The sequence below is a fragment of the Amblyomma americanum genome, chromosome 3 (assembly GCF_052857255.1).
Source record: "Amblyomma americanum isolate KBUSLIRL-KWMA chromosome 3, ASM5285725v1, whole genome shotgun sequence".
In the NCBI taxonomy this organism is placed as follows: Eukaryota; Metazoa; Arthropoda; class Arachnida; order Ixodida; family Ixodidae; genus Amblyomma; species Amblyomma americanum.
Genome location: NC_135499.1, coordinates 50,165,505 through 50,183,091, shown reverse-complemented (window position 1 = coordinate 50,183,091; position 17,587 = coordinate 50,165,505).

Here is a 17,587-nt window from a genome sequence, read left to right as displayed (position 1 = left end):
GTTCACGTGTGTACGCACGCACTTCAACAGCAGAGCTGATATGTGCCATGTGATGCTTGGATGACGACTGCGCGCGAGCACTCCGCTGTTTATGACTCCGCTCTTACTTTTGGCCGCGCGTGTACAACTGCGCGCTTGTCGAGGCATGCACTCTGAGACACTTATTTCTAAACTGTGAAACTGTTGTGCAGGGCTTAATTTTGACCACCTGGGATTCTTTAACGTACACTGACATCACTCAGTACACGGGCGCCTGGAGTTTCGTCTCCATCGAAACGCGGCTGCCGCAGCCAGAATCGAACCCGCGCCCTCGGGGTCAGTAGCCGAGGGCACTAATCACTGAATCGTCGCGTAGGGGAGGCAGCTCAAAACATTGCATTAATTCGCGAGATCATTTTCTGCGGTCGAGTCACAGTGTGACCGAAGGCTGCTTTCGACTTGCGAACAGTGATCCAGTCACAGTGTTGACTGCGTGAATTTAAGCGGCACTTTCTTTTTTTTCACCACAGCTAACTTGGTCAATTCATGCAAAGCAGGAGTTTCATATAAAGGACGGCCGCTGCACTTGTAAAGCGGGCATTGCAGCGCAGTGCAAGCATGCCGCCGCGGTGTGCTTTTACATGAACCGCTACGAGGAAACTTCCTGCACCAGCCAGCCTCAACAGTGGGGCAAACCGAGCATGAAACCCCAGAGGCCACGGAACCAAGACTTGATGGCATTCTTTCCCAGTGAGTCTCAGCACTATTGGTTTTTGTCTAAGGTTATTTCCTACACTTTCAGTTGTGTGCGCATGCTTCTCTTCTCATATGAAGCAAACAGAAACGTTAAAGCCTTGCAATTTTTTAGCATCTTGCTGCGCTGAATGTCTAAACAGCTTGTATTTATACTAAAATTAAGTTGCACTTCTCTGTTCAGAACGTGTGTAACCTTATGGATGTTTGTCTATGTCCCTTTTGCCTAACAGGTCAAGAGAGCAAATCGGCTAACACAAAGGCTGCATCTCCGTCCATTCTACTGAACTACCCGGACATAGTGAGTTCGATGAAGGAAATTTTGGAAATGGGACAAATGAATGCGGAAAAATTGGTGTGCCAAGACGAGCTTAACAAAATTGTAGATCAAGCTTCGAAGGTGGTAGATGAAGAAATTTTGGAAGACCTGCTGAAATCAACAGCACGGCGGCCTGTGTACCACTGCCTGAAAGTTGTCGACAACCGCGCAACAAAAAAAAAACAATCATGCGCAGGGACCTTGCAATAGAGATGAATAGCTTAGAGGCTGCTAAGTACCAAACCGACGTGGTCCTCTCTTGCAGTCCCTGTAAACTGTCTGTCCTAACACAAGGCCAAGCAAAGTGTCCACGGTAAGTTATAATGGTAGTGAAGGCAATCTTTCAGCTGATTCCAAATCATTCGTTTAAAACGTGCAGGTGGCTTCAGGAATGCAGGTATCGGATTAGCAGCACCAAAGCACATTGTTTGCGCACCAAAAGTGATGAAGATGGCTACAGGAAAGCTGCTGAGCAACTGAGGACTGGACGCTCATTCAAGAATGCTGTTATGTGTTACGGTAAGATCTAACTTCTATCTTGCACATTATGATGCAAAGCTGATGACAATGGCATGCTCTCAAGTTATATATGAGATGTGTCGAAGGCAAAGTTGAAGCACAAATGAGGTTCATTGAAATCAAGTGATTGACATGTGGATGAATTAAATGGAAAACTTGAATATTCAACAGGTATCAACACAGAAGCCAGATCACGAGAAGAGCTGGGGCGGCGGCTTGAGGCACACATATTTCAGGTGCGATTTTGTTTGTTTGCTTTTCTAATGCGCATATGTGCTTCTGCCTTGCGAAGAACATATTATTTCAGAAAATTATTTTCAATTCCTTCCCTCTCCAGACACAGTTGGTAGTGCTGCCTGAGCAGCCATGGCTGTGTTGTAGCTCTGATGGACTTGTGAAGCTTGAGAATGAGACAGTCCTCGTGGAGATAAAGTGCCCATTTAAATATAAAGATACGCCATTAATCAACTATGATAAAAGGTCTATAAAATTGCCCTACCTGGAATTCCAAAACGACCAAATTGAGCTTAGGTCTAGCCACCAATACTACACCCAAATCAAGGTACAACTGTATGTTTTGAATTTAAATAAGGCACTACTCTATGTTTTCACTCCTCAGCAATCTGTGATTGTAGCAGTAAAGAGGGATGAAGCATTTTTGACTGAGCTCATCCCGAAGATGGAATACTTTTATTTCAAATTTCTCATCCCAAACCTTATCTAGACTTTAGTATAATTTATTTTGTTTCCACTCACAAGCAAAGAGGGTTCTTGTAAGTCGGCACACAGTACGCCAACAAATCAAGCTTTCTGTTTTAAGTGCAATATTTTCACTCCATCTTCTAGTCCTTAAGCATTGTTACTGAATTCTTACAAAGCACAAGTAATCATGGCAGTTTTACATCTTAATATTTTTGGGAGTATTTATGTGTGTATGGTGAAATGCTGAACAGCGACAATAACTTATTTGAGTGACTTGGTATTGTAACCAGTGATACTAATTGTACTCGTTTTCAGAAATAAAAGTTTCCTTTTTGCAGCTCTATTGGGTACACTATATCATTTCACCATACTTAAGACCAAACATAAAGCATTTCTTCCAGATTTATAAATTCCTTATGTCATAGAAACAATGCTCCTTACACAATATGAGTAAAATACGGATAAGGAATGTATTTAATGCATGTTAAAGAAAAAAATACCAGCCAAAAAAAGACGAACACACCAGGAGAGAACACAGAACAACGGCTGGACTAACAACTGAATTCTTTATTGAGTACAGACCGCCAAGTAATCTCAACGCATGCGCCAAGGCAGGACAGACGCTCAAGCATACTTATTCAAATAATCAAGTTCTTTTATCGTCAGCGCTATCGATGGTGAACTGACGCAAGCATCGCCATGTTTTGCTATTTGAAAGGCCTCAAAGATTTCGCGGGCCTTCCGTGTTTTCCCATAGCCCAGAATGGTGACTTCAGAGAAACGTGGGGAACACTTGCCCGGACATCTACTACAGTGCCAAGCAAGATTGCCATCTTCACCAGCGCCAACTTTTGTTTTGTGCTGGCGCATCCTCTCATTCACACAGTCACCCGTCTGGCCTATGTAAAATTTTCCACAGGTCAGCGGAATCTTATAAATCACTTCAGTCCGGCACTTTGCGTATATGGTTCTATGTTTGGTCGTGCAACGCTTCTTGTTTCCGCCAGGAATAATTCGTGCACAAAGTCCTGAAAGCTTGACGGGCGCCGAAAAAATCAAATTGACCCCCTGGCGCTCGGCGACTTTCTTAACATTGTGCGCCAATTTGTGCAAATAAGGCATGACTTGAAATTCTTTCCTTTTCTCAGTGGCATCATTATTTCCCTTCTTGACCTCGCCGTTCATCTCTTTTGATACGGATTCAGCGACCGCTCTCAACATTTCTGCAGGGAAACCTGCATCAGACAGGCGTTTGGCTTGCGTAGCGACACTGGTTGACACGGTGTGACAGCAACTTTTTTTCACAGAGTTCTCGAAATAAGCCTTAGCAATACCTCTCTTGACTAGTTTCGAATGGCTAGAGTCAAAGGGTAAGAGCCCTTTTTTGTCCTAGGCGAATACATCCAGCACACATGGCCTTCTCCAGAAAAGGTTAGTAGCAAGTCTAAAAAACAGATGGGGTTGTTAGTGGCTAATTCGTGAGTAAAATTCAGAAGGGATGAGCAGCGCCTAAAGGCACCTAAAACATGTTCAACTATCATCTGATAGGAGTCATTAGGTCGGATATTTAAAGGCACTAAAAAGTCATCAACGTATCTGACAATTCGCAGAACACGCCCGTCATCCAAAACACTTCGAAGCGAGCGGTCAAACTTTGCTAAGAAAATATTGCAGAGCACTGGTGCTACACAAGCACCTATGCAGATCCCTTTCTTCTGAATATAAAACTTGTTGTTAAACTAGACAAGAGTGGAACAGAGGTACATAGCAAGGAGCTCCAAAAAACATTCACTCTGGATTCCACATCTTGTTTGAAAGGCCAGTTCACCACACAATTCAATCAGTTCTCTCACCGCATGAAACAGTTCGTCGTGAGGGATAAAATAGTAAACCTCCTCGATGTCCACAGAGATGGCCATGTCTGCTCCTAGTAGGCCTTGCTGTAGCTCCTGTACAAGAGCTGCAGAGTTCCTAATCCCGAAAGGGTCTTTTGGCGTAAGGCTGTTCAGATGTCGTTGAAGATATTGTCCAACCACCTTTTGCCACGAGTCCTCTTCTGTAACGATGGCCCTCAACGGTACGGATGGCTTATGTGTCTTCGCTGAGAAAAAACAACTCCATCCGTTTTTTAGACTTGCTACTAACCTATTCTGGAGAAGGCCATGTGTGCTGGATGTATTCACCTAGGACAAAAAAGGGCTCTTACCATTTGACTCTAATCATTCGAAACTAGTCGAGAGAGGTACTGCTAAGGCTTGCTTCGAGAACTCTGTGAAAAAAAGATGCGGTCACACCGTGTCAACCAGTGTCGCTACGCAAGCCAAACGCCTGTCTGATGCAGGTTTCCCTGCAGAAATGTTGAGAGCGGTCACTGAATCCGTATCAAAAGAGATGAACGGCGAGGTCAAGAAGGGAAATAATGCAGCCACTGAGAAAAGGAAAAAAATTCAAGCCATGCCTTATTTGCACAAAGTGGCGCACAATGTTAAGAAAGTCGCCGAGCGCCAGGAGGTCAATTTGATTTTTTCGGCACCCGTCAAGCTTTCAGGACTTTGTGCACGAATTATGCCTGGCGGAAACAAGAAGCGTTGCACGACCAAACATAGAGCCATGTACGCAAAGTGCCGGACTGGAGGGATTTATAAGATTCCGCTGACCTGTGGAAAATTTTACATAGGTCAGACGGGTGACTGTGTGAACGAGAGGATGCGCCAGCACAAAACAAAAGTTGGCGCTGGTGAAGATGGCAATCTTGCTTGGCACTGTAGTAGATGTCCTGGCAAGTGTTCCCCACATTTCTCTGAAGTCACCATTCTGGGCTATGGGAAAACACAGAAGGCCCGCGAAATCTTTGAGGCCTTTCAAATAGCAAAACATGGCGATGCTTGCGTCAGTTCGCCATCGATAGCGATGACGATAAAAGAACTTGATTATTTGAATAAGTATGCTTGAGCGTCTTTCCTGCCTTGGCGCATGCGTTGAGATTACTTGGCGGTCTGTACTCAATAAAGAATTCAGTTGTTAGTCCAGCCGTTGTCCTCTGTTGTTCTCTCCTGGTGTGTTCGTCTTTTTTTGGCTGGTATTTTCTTCTTTAACATGCCATACCAACAGGCCCACCATTCTGCCCTGCTTCAGTATTTAATGCAGTTATCTGCAAAAATTATAAACAGCAGGCAACAAATACCACAACCCAAAATGTGAACATAAAATATCACATAAGGGTAGTAGTGCCACTGCAGAAAGATCCAATCAGGTATCATTGCAAAAAAATCTATCATTGGCATGGCACAAGTGAAAGAGAACAGCACTCAGAAAAAATCATATTCAAGCACTACAGACCTTAGCATTGCCACAGTAACACAATGCATTTGTTCATTGTCTTTGCACACAGTTGACAGTGCACTTACTGGTTGCGCCAAAGGTACAAAGAAGAGGTGCCAGTGCATGACACAAATGCGTGAAATCCATCAATTAGTATTACACATAAGGAATCCAAGAAATACAATTATTTGGAAATAATTAAAAACAGCAATAGAACAACAAAAACAACAACCAATATGTCGACATAAAATACCACACAATGGTAGTGCCACTATGCACAAGCTGTGCATAAATCTGCAAAAACATCCCATCAGGTAACATTGCAAAAAATCTGTCATTGGCATGGCACACGTGAAAGAGAACAGCAGTCAGAAAAATAATTTGCTAGCACTGCAGAGCTTAGCATTGCAATAGTGGCACAGTGCATTCGTTCATTATTGTTGCACACACGACAATGCACTTGCTGGTTGTGCCAAAGGTACAAAGAAGAGGTGCCAGTGCATGATACAAATACGTGAAATGCATAAATGAGTAAAGCACGTAAGGAATGTAAGTAATACAATTAGTTGCAAATAATTAAAAATAGAAGTAGAATAACAAATACAACAACTAATATGTGAACACAAGAAAATCTTTTTCACTATCCAGTGGCCTTTTCAAAGTGGTTTAGGCTAGTACGCAAGTCATTTGAATTCTTGTATTAAAGCACAGTGCATAAGCTTTCGAAAAAGATTGCCAGGTTCGAAGTCGATACGACAGTGAAGGTCTGCTCATTTGTTATTGATTCAAGGCTGAGCCACCGACTTTAAAACAATGAAGAACTGCTTAAGATCTTCGACACTAAGGTGAGAAAGGCAAAAGCCTGGAGCCTTTTGAAGGAGGCTGGATTTATTAAAGCACTGAGCCAGAAAATACCATAAAATATAATGCAAGCGCAAAGCATTCAAATATCGTGCCAGTAGACAAAGCAAAGGGAACAACTTATGAGCATGAAACCAGTGATTCCCTTCCCAACTATACCAGGTAAGCGGACATGCATTTAGCGATATAGTAATGATGCCTGCAACACATATCAAAACTTACAGAGAAGTAAAACTGAATTCAGGTCTTGAGTGTGAACTAAGTGTGCCCATCATGTCGCTTGGGCAGCGTGAGAGTGGGGAGGGTTAAGGAGCAAACACAAGTTACTAACACCCCACTTGAGATGAAGCGAAAATGGGCATGGGCAGCAAGGCATTGATTAGTAAAGGGGTTAGCTTATGGTCTCTAAGGGTAACAGGCTGGATTTCAAGAGAACGTAAACATAGCAGGTGCAACACATCCGGGTTGGGATATGATATCAGGAAGCTTGTGGGGTTAAGGCAGCCGCAGCTGGCATAAGTGGAGGGATACGGGAGAGGCCTTCATCCTGCAGTTGGCATATTGGACCGATGATGATAGTTGCGGTGAACACACCAGCCTTATTTCTTGATGATTGGTGGCTGCATATTAACAAGAGCAGCACACACAGAAACTACTTTGTTCATGTTGGCATCAACTTGAGAGGAATTTTGTTGCTCAGAATGCGGTAGATTTTTAGTCTCTGAATAACCCTCTCAACATGAATGCGAACGGATGCGATTTCATAAGTTTTTTCCATGGCTTCCTGAGACAGTTGACCGCCTCCTACATTAAAAGGAGGCATAAGACCGCACCTTTCCCCTCAACAGTAGTTCTTATGCTAGGAAACCCTTTGTCACTAAGGACTAAATCACCTGGCTTCAGGAGTTCGAAGAACCCAGAATCTTGAGTTATAAAAGAATCCGTCTGACGCCCACCATACACATTAGACACAAATGCGATCATTCCATTTGGTATGATCCCAACAAGAAATTTTATAGTGTAGCCGCTCTTGTAGTTTGAATACATCACATACTGACATTCAGGACTAGATGATGTTTCAGTTCGGACTTCCGTGCAGTCAATTATGAATGTAAAATTAGGGTAGTGTTCCTTGAATGGTGGTGGCAAAGACAGGCTAATCAACTCTCGTGGAGGTACAAAAATCCACTTTTGCAAGGCCACACTAAGAATGTCTAAAGTCTTCACAAACACATTTGATGTTGTCGTTGCTGTTACATTAAACATGACTGCCAGCACGGCATAGGCAATACCGAGCCGAAGCTTTGTAAGACACAAGCACAGTTTGTCCTCAGCTGCCATATCCCTTCTGTACCTAGAACGGGGCATCAAGTTTAGTAGGAGGCAGAAAACCGGCAGTGTGACTCCACGCAGGTCTCGCAGTGCTTCTTCGTTGTCTTCAAGAGAAGAAAATCCAGAAAAACCACAGCTTCTCTTCCACGACCCATCTCTCAAGGTCACCTTCAAGGATGAAAATGAGTATTTAAAAACCAAGCTGAAAAGACACCTACTTAAATGGAACATTTTAAAGGTAAGTAATTATAAAAATGACTAATGCACTGCATTAGAACACAGGTCTCTAGAACTGAACTACAAATAAAGATTAGCCAAACCTGGTCTGTCAGTTCTGTGTGAGCCACCTGGGTGTATGCTTCACTCCCATTGGTCACACACAGAAGCAGGGTCAGCCGTCCTGAAGAAGAGGGTGCTGTTTGGCAGTCCTAAAAGAATAAATTTATAGGTGTATAATCTTCAAGCACAATTATTTCGATGCTTCCCTGTACGATTCTAACCCCAGATAAAGTGCCACATCGCAAGGGCTTTTCAATCTACGGTGAACATCTCACAGCCTGCAGTAGTTACAATTTCTTTATGAACACAAAAACTTACAAATTATGTAAATATAAATTTCCACGAATCGCAGCTTTCCCCTTCCCCTAAGGCACACATTTTCCTTACAAGCAGTTGCAACACATTGGATTGCATTGTATTTGGACAATGGTAAGTGCATGTGCTTTAAAATAGTTTTGAAATTACTTCATTTCAAAGCAGCACGGCTGTCATGGTACATGTGAATACCTGGTAAATAGTCGCAAGGCTTATTCCTATTATGGTAGCATATTACCTGCACTACCTTTTTTTTTCGTTCATTCCTAAACACCAAACACAACATAGTGTGACGAAGAAGACGAACTGTGCAGTGGCGCGGGCAGGAGCGCTCGCGCTTGGCTACCGGCCATTAAATAATCTCATTGCCATCGATCATAGCGTCTCTTTTTTTTTTTCGTGCCCACAACAACCGCTTCATCGTCGTCGGCACCAAACAAGGCTGTCGCGCGGCGCTAGGCACGTGGCATTATTCCCCCCCCCCTCCCCCCCCTTGAAAGAAAACATCGTCCCGATGACAAGGTGAGAGGAAGAAAAAAAAATGAGGTGAACTGTACAATAACGCAAGGTTTCACTTGCAGGAAGCGCTCAGTAGCGCGAAAAGTATGGCTTTAAGCGCACCACATGCACAATTTCAAGCCGCTGGCGTCGAACACTGACGGTCACAGTTCCATCTGGAATGACTTCGTAATTAACGTTGTTTAAGCGGCGCAGGACTTTATAGGGTCCGAAATAGCGGTGGAGTAGTTTCTCGCTCAAGCCTTTGTGGCGCACGGGGGTCCATACCCACACTTGGTCCCCTGGTTCGTAGTGGACTTCCCTGTGCCGGAGGTTATAGTGGCGAGCGTCGGTGGCATGCTGCTCCTTGATGTGCAGGCGGGCCAGCTGACGGGCTTGCTCTGCCTGTTCTGCGAAATGGGCGGCATCGGGTTCGACCGCTTCTTCCCCGCACGGGAGCATCGCGTCCAACATCGTGCGTGCCTCTCTGCCATATACGAGACGGAACGGCGTAAACGTCGTGGTTTCCTGCGGCGCCGTATTGTAGGCGAAGGTGACATACGGCAGGATCTCGTCCCACATTTTATGTTCGACGTCGATGTACATTGAGATCATGTCCGCCAAAGTTTTGTTTAGTCGTTCCGTTAATCCATTTGTCTGAGGGTGATACGCTGTTGTTGTGCGATGCTCGGTATGGCTGAGAGTTAAGGTGTCCCGCAGTAGCCGAGCTGTAAACGCCTTTCCTCGGTCAGTAATGATGGTCGACGGTGCACCGTGTCTGAGCACAATGTCGTTCATAAAGCATCGAGCAACTTCGCCGGCAGTACCTCGGGCAAGGGCCTTCGTTTCGGCGTAGCGTGTTAAGTAGTCTGTGGCGACTACGATCCACTTGTGTCCGTTCGAGGATAAAGGAAATGGGCCTAAAAGGTCCATGCCCACTTGCTCGAAGGGTGTGAGGGGTGGTTCAATAGATTGTAACATACCGGATGGCTTGAGCGTGGGTTTTGTTCGCCGCTGGCATTGTCGACAAGTCTGTACGTAACGTCTAACGCTCGGAGAAAGATGTGGCCAGTAATAGTTCTGCCGGACTCGGTTTAGGGTGCGTGTAAAGCCAAGATGCCCTGAAGTTGGTTCGTCGTGGCAGGCCAGGAGGATTTCGTGCCTTAGATCAGCCGGTATGACTAGCAGGTATGTTTTCGCACTCGACGTAGAATTCTTCTTATAAAGCACCCCATTGCGGAGGCAATACGACGACAACCCCCGAGCAAGATACCGGGGTATTGTAGGATGCCCACCTTCAAGATGATCAATAATCAGTCGCAGCTCGTCGTCGGCACGCTGTTTGGAGGCGAGATCGGACGTAGTGACTGCTTTGAGGAAGCTATCGTCGTCGGTGGCATCTGACGAAGGAGGGCCGACGGGCGCGCGGGACAGGCTATCAGCATCGGTGTGCTTCCGGCCAGACTTATAAATAACATCGAAATCGAACTCCTGCAGGCGCAATGCCCAACGTGCTAAGCGGCCGCAAGGATCCTTAAAGTTTTTCAGCCAACACAAGGAGTGATGGTCAGTGATGACCCGAAACGGTCGGCCATAAAGGTACGGGCGGAACTTGGCAGCGGCCCATACTACCGCCATTCTTTTTCAGTGGTGGAATAGTTACACTCAGCACGGGAAAGTGCACGGCTGGCGTAGGCAATTACTTTCTCGACCCCGTCTTGGTGCTGAACTAGAACGGCACCAAGGCCGACGTTGCTCGCATCCGTGTGTAACTCTGTGTCGGCATCATCGTCGAAATGTGCCAGGATCGGGAGTGACTGGAGCCGGCGTCGTAACTCGTCGAAAGCCATCTGCTGCTCGGCGCCCCAGGAAAATGATGCGTCATCTCGAGTTAGGAGAGTCAGAGGGCTGGCCATCTGTGCAAAGTGTTTGATAAAGCGACGATAATAGGAGCACAGCCCCAAAAACCGTCGGACTGCTTTTTTGTGGGCGGGGACGGGAAAGGCAGCAACGGCAGCAAGTTTCTCAGGGTCAGCTCGGATGCCATCAGCACTCACGATGTGCCCAAGAAACTTCAATTCGGTGAACCCGAAGTGGCACTTTTGAGGCTTGAGAGAAAGGTTGGCAGACCGGACAGCTTCGAGAACAGTTCTCAGGCGGCGCAGGTGTTCTGTGAACGTCGGTGAAAAAATTATCACGTCGTCGAGATAAACAAGGCATGTCTGCCACTTAAGACCTGTGAGCACAGTGTCCATCATCCGCTGGAAGGTTGCAGGAGCACAGCAGAGCCCGAATGGGAGGACGCGGAATTCATAGAGCCCATCTGGTGTTACGAAGGCAGTTTTTTCACGGTCCCTCTCATCAACTTCGATTTGCCAATAACCACTCCTGAGGTCAATGGAGGAGAAGTACTTGGCTCGGCGAAGTCGGTCGAGAGAGTCGTCAATCCGTGGCAGCGGATAGACGTACTTCTTTGTCATACTGTTAAGTTTCCGATAGTCAACGCAGAAACGAAGTGTTCCGTCTTTCTTTTTAACGAGGACTACAGGCGACGACCATGGGCTGCTTGAAGGTTGAATGACGCCATCGGCGAGCATCTCCTTGACTTGCTGTTGGATAGCGTCTCTCTCCCGAGGAGACACACGATAGGGCTGCTGATGGATGGGTCGAGTGCCTCGCGCCACTGCACAGTTCGTCTTCTTCGTCACAATATCATTTATGTATGCAAACAAACATTTAGAGCCACACTTCAGCCGAGTGAGCAGCAGAGGTTGCTGCCCCAGCCCCATTCTTCACACAAGTAGAAAGAATTTCCACGTTCAGCAGGTTTTGTCTAGCAACTCAAGAACAAAACCTGCTTGAATGTCATTATCTTTGTTATAGCTTCTAGAACTGAAGGTGATGGTGAAAATGCCCTACAATGTTGCAAAGGTGCTCTCCGATACACTGAAGTGTCTGCAATTAAAGATGTACTTACAACATCAGCATGTGTTGGGAGGGGAGCTTCAGCTGCAGTGCTGTTCATACACGCAAGCTGCAGGTCATCCATGGAGTTCGCCGCATCAGCAGCATATGTTGGAGTGGAGTCATTGACCGCCACTTTCTGCTGCTGCCGTGATACATCATCTTCCTCAGGTGATGATGCTGCTTGTTTAAGACGCTTCAGCCACCTGTGTTGTATAAACAAAAAAACTGACTGCCATCCTCTGAAAGCTGAATGAATACATGCTTTGCGCAATATCTTGATAGGATACCTATGCATCTTACCACTCTTTATGAATTGTCTCTGCCACTCGTACATTCAGGTATACATACTTCTAAGGCATTTTTACATACCTTTTTGCCCTCTCTTGGTTTGGCATTTTTTTCCTGTAGACTGAAGGGAAGATGCTGGGCACATACGAAGGATGGTGACTGATATCACTCTTAGAGTTGCCCACGAAGTGGTCGCTGCAAATTCTTGATGAAGCATTTGGCTTCCATGTGGTGCCGTCGGGACTGCATAAAGAACAGTACGTAGTGTAGTGAGACACCAGGCATAAACCAAGAAAATCATAAAGAAATGTGTTAAAGCTGTATTCTGTGCTTTACTGCATTTTCTAATGTAACAGGAGGGCGCTGCGATCGTCGAAGAGCACGGACGTGCCTCACATGCGCTCCGCGATTTTTGGGTCCTCTGACCCGGTTAATCCCTACGGATCTCCAAAATTCTTGCTGGAACCGACGCCGAAAGTGAAGCGGACCACGAGGATACCACTTCCAAGCCGGTGGGTCCATTTTTTAGGATTTTATCGGACTTTGAAGTTCCCACGTGGTCGGCCAGGCGTTAAGCCTAACGAGGCTTAGCACGAGCTCGGGGCTCCACGGCCTTCCCGGCCTCGGCCCGCGGTGAAGACGCATCGGAGCGATGTCCCGAACGAAAACTTCGAGTCAGGAACAACCCACAATCACAAGACAACCAGGATTTTTTACGGAACCGCCCGAAAACATGGAAGAAGACTTCCACGACAACATCGACGTGACCCACGTACCGCGAGGCCACGACGGCCTCGTCGCTACAGGGACTCAAGCCCCGGGATGCAGCACCCCATCGACTCTACAACGACCACAAGTTAACGGAATGGACGCAGACAAAGCAGAAGGCTGGGCGGTCGTCCAGTCAAAGAAATCGAAGAGACGCCAAAATGGCGGCGACAAACCGCAAATTTTGGCGGGAAACGGCGCAGGAAGGTCGCCATCTTCCGACGAAGCGGGAAGAAGCGCAGCTGGCGCACCGGAGAAGAAACAATGGGAGGGAGGGCCGAGGCTGCGACTGCCTCCTCTCCCGAAAGACGACATCAAGATAGTCCTCCGGCCGAGGGGACTCGCAGTCAAGGATCTACCGCAGTACAAAGTGGTGGAAGCGGTGGTTGCGGCCACCGGAAGAGGATGCAAGGAAGAAGATCTTCTCGTCCGACTTCGCCACGGCTCGAACATCATAATCGTGAGCACAGCTAACGAAGACGCAGCCAAGAAGGTTCTGCACATCAGGCAGATCAACTTTGGAGGCAAAAGCTTTGCAGTGAACACACACGCGGCGGCCCCGGAGGGAACGCTACGGGGAGTTATTCACGGCCCAGCACCGAAAACCACATCCGAGGAACTCAAGGCCCACATACGACTTCGCACCCAGGGCGTCAGAGTCATAACGGCAAGAATGCTTGGAAATTCAAGCACGGCCCTCATCACTTTCGACGGCCCTACTCTTCCGAAGTTTGTCATCTACCACAGCAGCGAATACCGGTGCCACCCGTACAGGCCAACAAGGCAGGTATGCTACACCTGCGGCCAACAGGGGCATCGCATGGACGTCTGCCCAAACCCGAACGCCAAGGTCTGCAGACAATGCGGACTTCAGAACCCAACGACGGACCACCAGTGTACACCCAAGTGCCTAGTGTGTGACGGCGACCACATCACGGGCACGAGGGACTGCAAACAACGACTCAAATCAGCGTGCGAGCTGCGGTGGGGCCCCCTGCAGCAGCAACGCAAGAGCCGGGACCGCAGCCGCAGAAGAAGGCCGCGGTGGTTCCGAGACGAGAGCCAGGAATCCGGGCGCAGCGGCAGCCGCGGACGCAGCCGCAACCGGAGCCGGAGTCGAGGATCCGAGCGGGACGAGTCCTTCCCGCCCCTGGGACAACAGCAACAGGAGCAGAAGCAAGGACAAGAGCAACAGAAGAAAAAGAAGACCGGCGGTGTCAAGGTGAGCTGGGGAGACGGCCCTCCCAAAACGCTCTTTGCTCCGCACTCAAACACAAACACACAATCCACTCGCGAGAAACAGTTAATGGAAGAGAACAAAGCCCTCAGACAGGAACTAGGCCAACTCAGAAAGCAGCTGAGCGAGGTCCTTAAAGAACTCCGCGAAATCAGGACAGGGCAGACACAGCCCAAAACTCAGACCCCACCACCCCCAATGGTGGAAGCAACACAGCCACAAGATGGGCAGCTCGAGGCTCTCATAATGAACATGCAGAAACAGACGCAAGAGCAGATGCAATTTATGCAGCAGAAATTTGCCCTTCTAGAGCAAAACGTTAGAACACACATTAAGAATCAGAACGCGCAGAGAACGACTAACGACGCTAGAGAACGCCTATATAACGAACGCAGGTTCGGCGCAGAAACCCTCAACTCCAACCCTAGTACACCATCATGGCAGAACGCCTCCAACAATTAGAGATATGGCAATGGAACTGCAGGGGGTACAGGCAAAAACAAGGCCTCCTGCAGCAGTACATTTATGCCAAAGGAACCCCGCCAGACGTAATTATATTACAGGAAACCAACTGCACACCTTCGCTGAGGGGCTATACGTGTCAGGAAGCTCGCCGTACGGCGACCCTCGTAAGCAAGAAATTGGTAGCCACAGCACACGACGAAATAACGGACACTCGGATCGACCACACGATCACAGAGATTATACCTAAAAAGAAAGCACAATCCAAGAGCACCTTTATTATCAACCTATACAGCCCGCCTAAGCAGAAGGATGGGGACTTTAGCAGGCTTTTTACAGAGGCTAGAAAACTAGCGGGCAACAACACCCTAATAATAGCAGGCGATTTCAACGCCAAGCACCCAAAATGGGGTTACAGCAAAGACGATAAAAAAGGAAGAACAATCAGCGACGCTGCAGAGCAAACGGATTGCGATCTCCTAACTGACGAAACCCAACCAACCAGACAGGGTAACAGCGTCAGCCCAGACACTTGCCCCGACCTGACTTTTGTGAGGGGCGCCAGACAGGTCGAGTGGGAAAACCTACTCGAAAACCTAGGAAGCGACCACTATATACTGAAAACCAGCATCACAGCCGAAGACACAAAACGAAAAATAGGCAAGACCCGTCTCGTCGACTGGGACGCCTTCAGGGCCCACTGTAGACAGATGCAAGGAGGCGACTTTGTATCTGTGGGGGAGTGGAGCCAACAGCTCAAGGAGGTCCAGGACCTCTACACCAAAGAAGTGGACCGAACCGAACACGCCCCGGAGGTGGATAAGCGACTCCTCAAGCTATGGGAGGCGAGACGCGGACTCACCGCACGGTGGAAAAGACAAAAGCTGAACAGGAAGCTCAAGACCAAGATAGCTGAAATCACCAAGCAGGCGGAGGAGTACGCGACGCAGCTGGCCAGACAAGGATGGCAGCAGTTTAGCAACGCGCTGAACGGCACCCTGAGCACGGCCAGAACGTGGCAGATCCTCAAGTCCCTCATGGACCCAAGCAAAAACAAGTCGGAGAGCGGCAAAGCAATACGAAGGCTGGTGCACCAATACACCGGTACAGATAAACAACTACTGGAGGAGGTCCGGGTCAAATGCTACGGCAACGACCAGGTCGAGTGTTACAAAGAGGAATATCAAGGCGAAGAGAACCCCGTCATGGACAGGCCCATAACCAGGGAAGAGGTGGTCGATGCGATCAGGTCGGCAACAAGAAACACGGCAGCAGGAGCAGACAGAATCCGCAATTCACTGATCAGAAACTTAAGCGACGGAGCTATTGACCAGCTCACCGCGTACCTCAATAAACTATGGCAGGAAGGAACAGTACCCGCCGAATGGAAACACGCGGTCGTGGTGATGATTCCGAAGCCCGGTAAAAAACTACAAGTGGAAAACCTCAGGCCGATATCCCTCACATCGTGCCTAGGCAAGATGTACGAACGAATAATAACGAAGAGAATTCAGTCACACCTGGAGAGAAACCAACTCTACCCTGATAGCATGTACGGGTTTCGAGCCCACCTGTCCACGCAAGACGTACTCCTTCAGCTAAAGGAGGAAGTACTTGAAAAAATGCCGAGAAGCGGAGAAAACGTTGTCATGGCCCTCGACATCAAAGGAGCCTTTGACAACGTAAGCCACGCCGCCATCATGGAAGGCATAAACGACACGAACTGCGGAAGGAGAGCCCATAACTACATCAGGGCCTTCCTAAGCAACCGAACAGCGACCGTAGGGCTAGCCGAGCTGCGAAGTGACGTCTTCGCCACACCCTGCAAAGGAACACCCCAAGGCTCAGTCATATCGCCGGTGCTCTTCAACATGTCAATGCTAAGACTGGCAAGAAAGCTCAAAGAGATCCCGGGTATCAAACACGCCATGTACGCCGACGACATAACCGTGTGGATCACCCAAGGATCGCTAGGAGAAAAACAAGACCGACTACAGGAAGCCGCCACCTGCGTAGAAGACTACGTGAAGGAGAGGGGCCTGAAATGCTCGACCGAAAAATCGGAGCTCATCAGAATAGGGAGACACCCTACCCAAGCCCCACTGGACGTCGTCCTCGAGGGACAACCGATCCCGGAGAAAAACATAATCCGCATTCTGGGCATGTGGCTACAGAGTAGCCGCAAATGCAGCCACACCATCACCCTGCTCAGGAAAGCCACGGAACAAGTAGGAAGAATGATCAGCCGAGTATCCCAAAGAAGATACGGAATGAAGGAAGACGACACCCTAAGACTCGTAAACAGCCTAATCGTCAGCAGGGTCACATACTCGCTGCCCTACCACGCAACAACAAAAGCGGAAAGAGAGCAAGCCGACTGTATACTAAGGAAGGCCTACAAGATCGCTCTGCACCTACCCAGGAACACGTCAAATGAAAAATTACTCCAGCTCGGAGTCAGCAACACCTTTGACGAGCTAGCAGAGGCTCAAATGGGTGCGCAATTGACGAGGCTCAGGGGCTCCCCCACAGGAAGGGCGCTCCTAAAAAGGCTAGGTCGGAACGCAAGTGGTCTGGCTGACAGATACACAGAAGTTCCAGACGACCTCAGAAGAACTTTCAACGTGGGACCCTTACCTAAAAATATGGATCCCAACCTACACGAAGAAAGGCGGAGAGCCAGGGCCGAACAGATAAACAGAAGGCTAGGCCAATCCGAAAGCACACTATACACAGACGCTTCTATGTACGCAAGAGCAGAGAAACGCACAGCCGCGGTAGCGGTGGTCAACGGTACAGGGGAAACTATCACCTGCGCTTCAGTAGGGGTGTCAGGGATAGCAGAGGCCGAAGAAATTGCCGTTGCGCTAGCGATAGCCGAAGGCTACAGAAAAGGTCGCTCCCTAAATATCCTAACGGACTCGAAAGAAACATGCAGAAACTATACGAAGGGCAATATCAGCGGCACTGCCCTCAGAATAATCAGC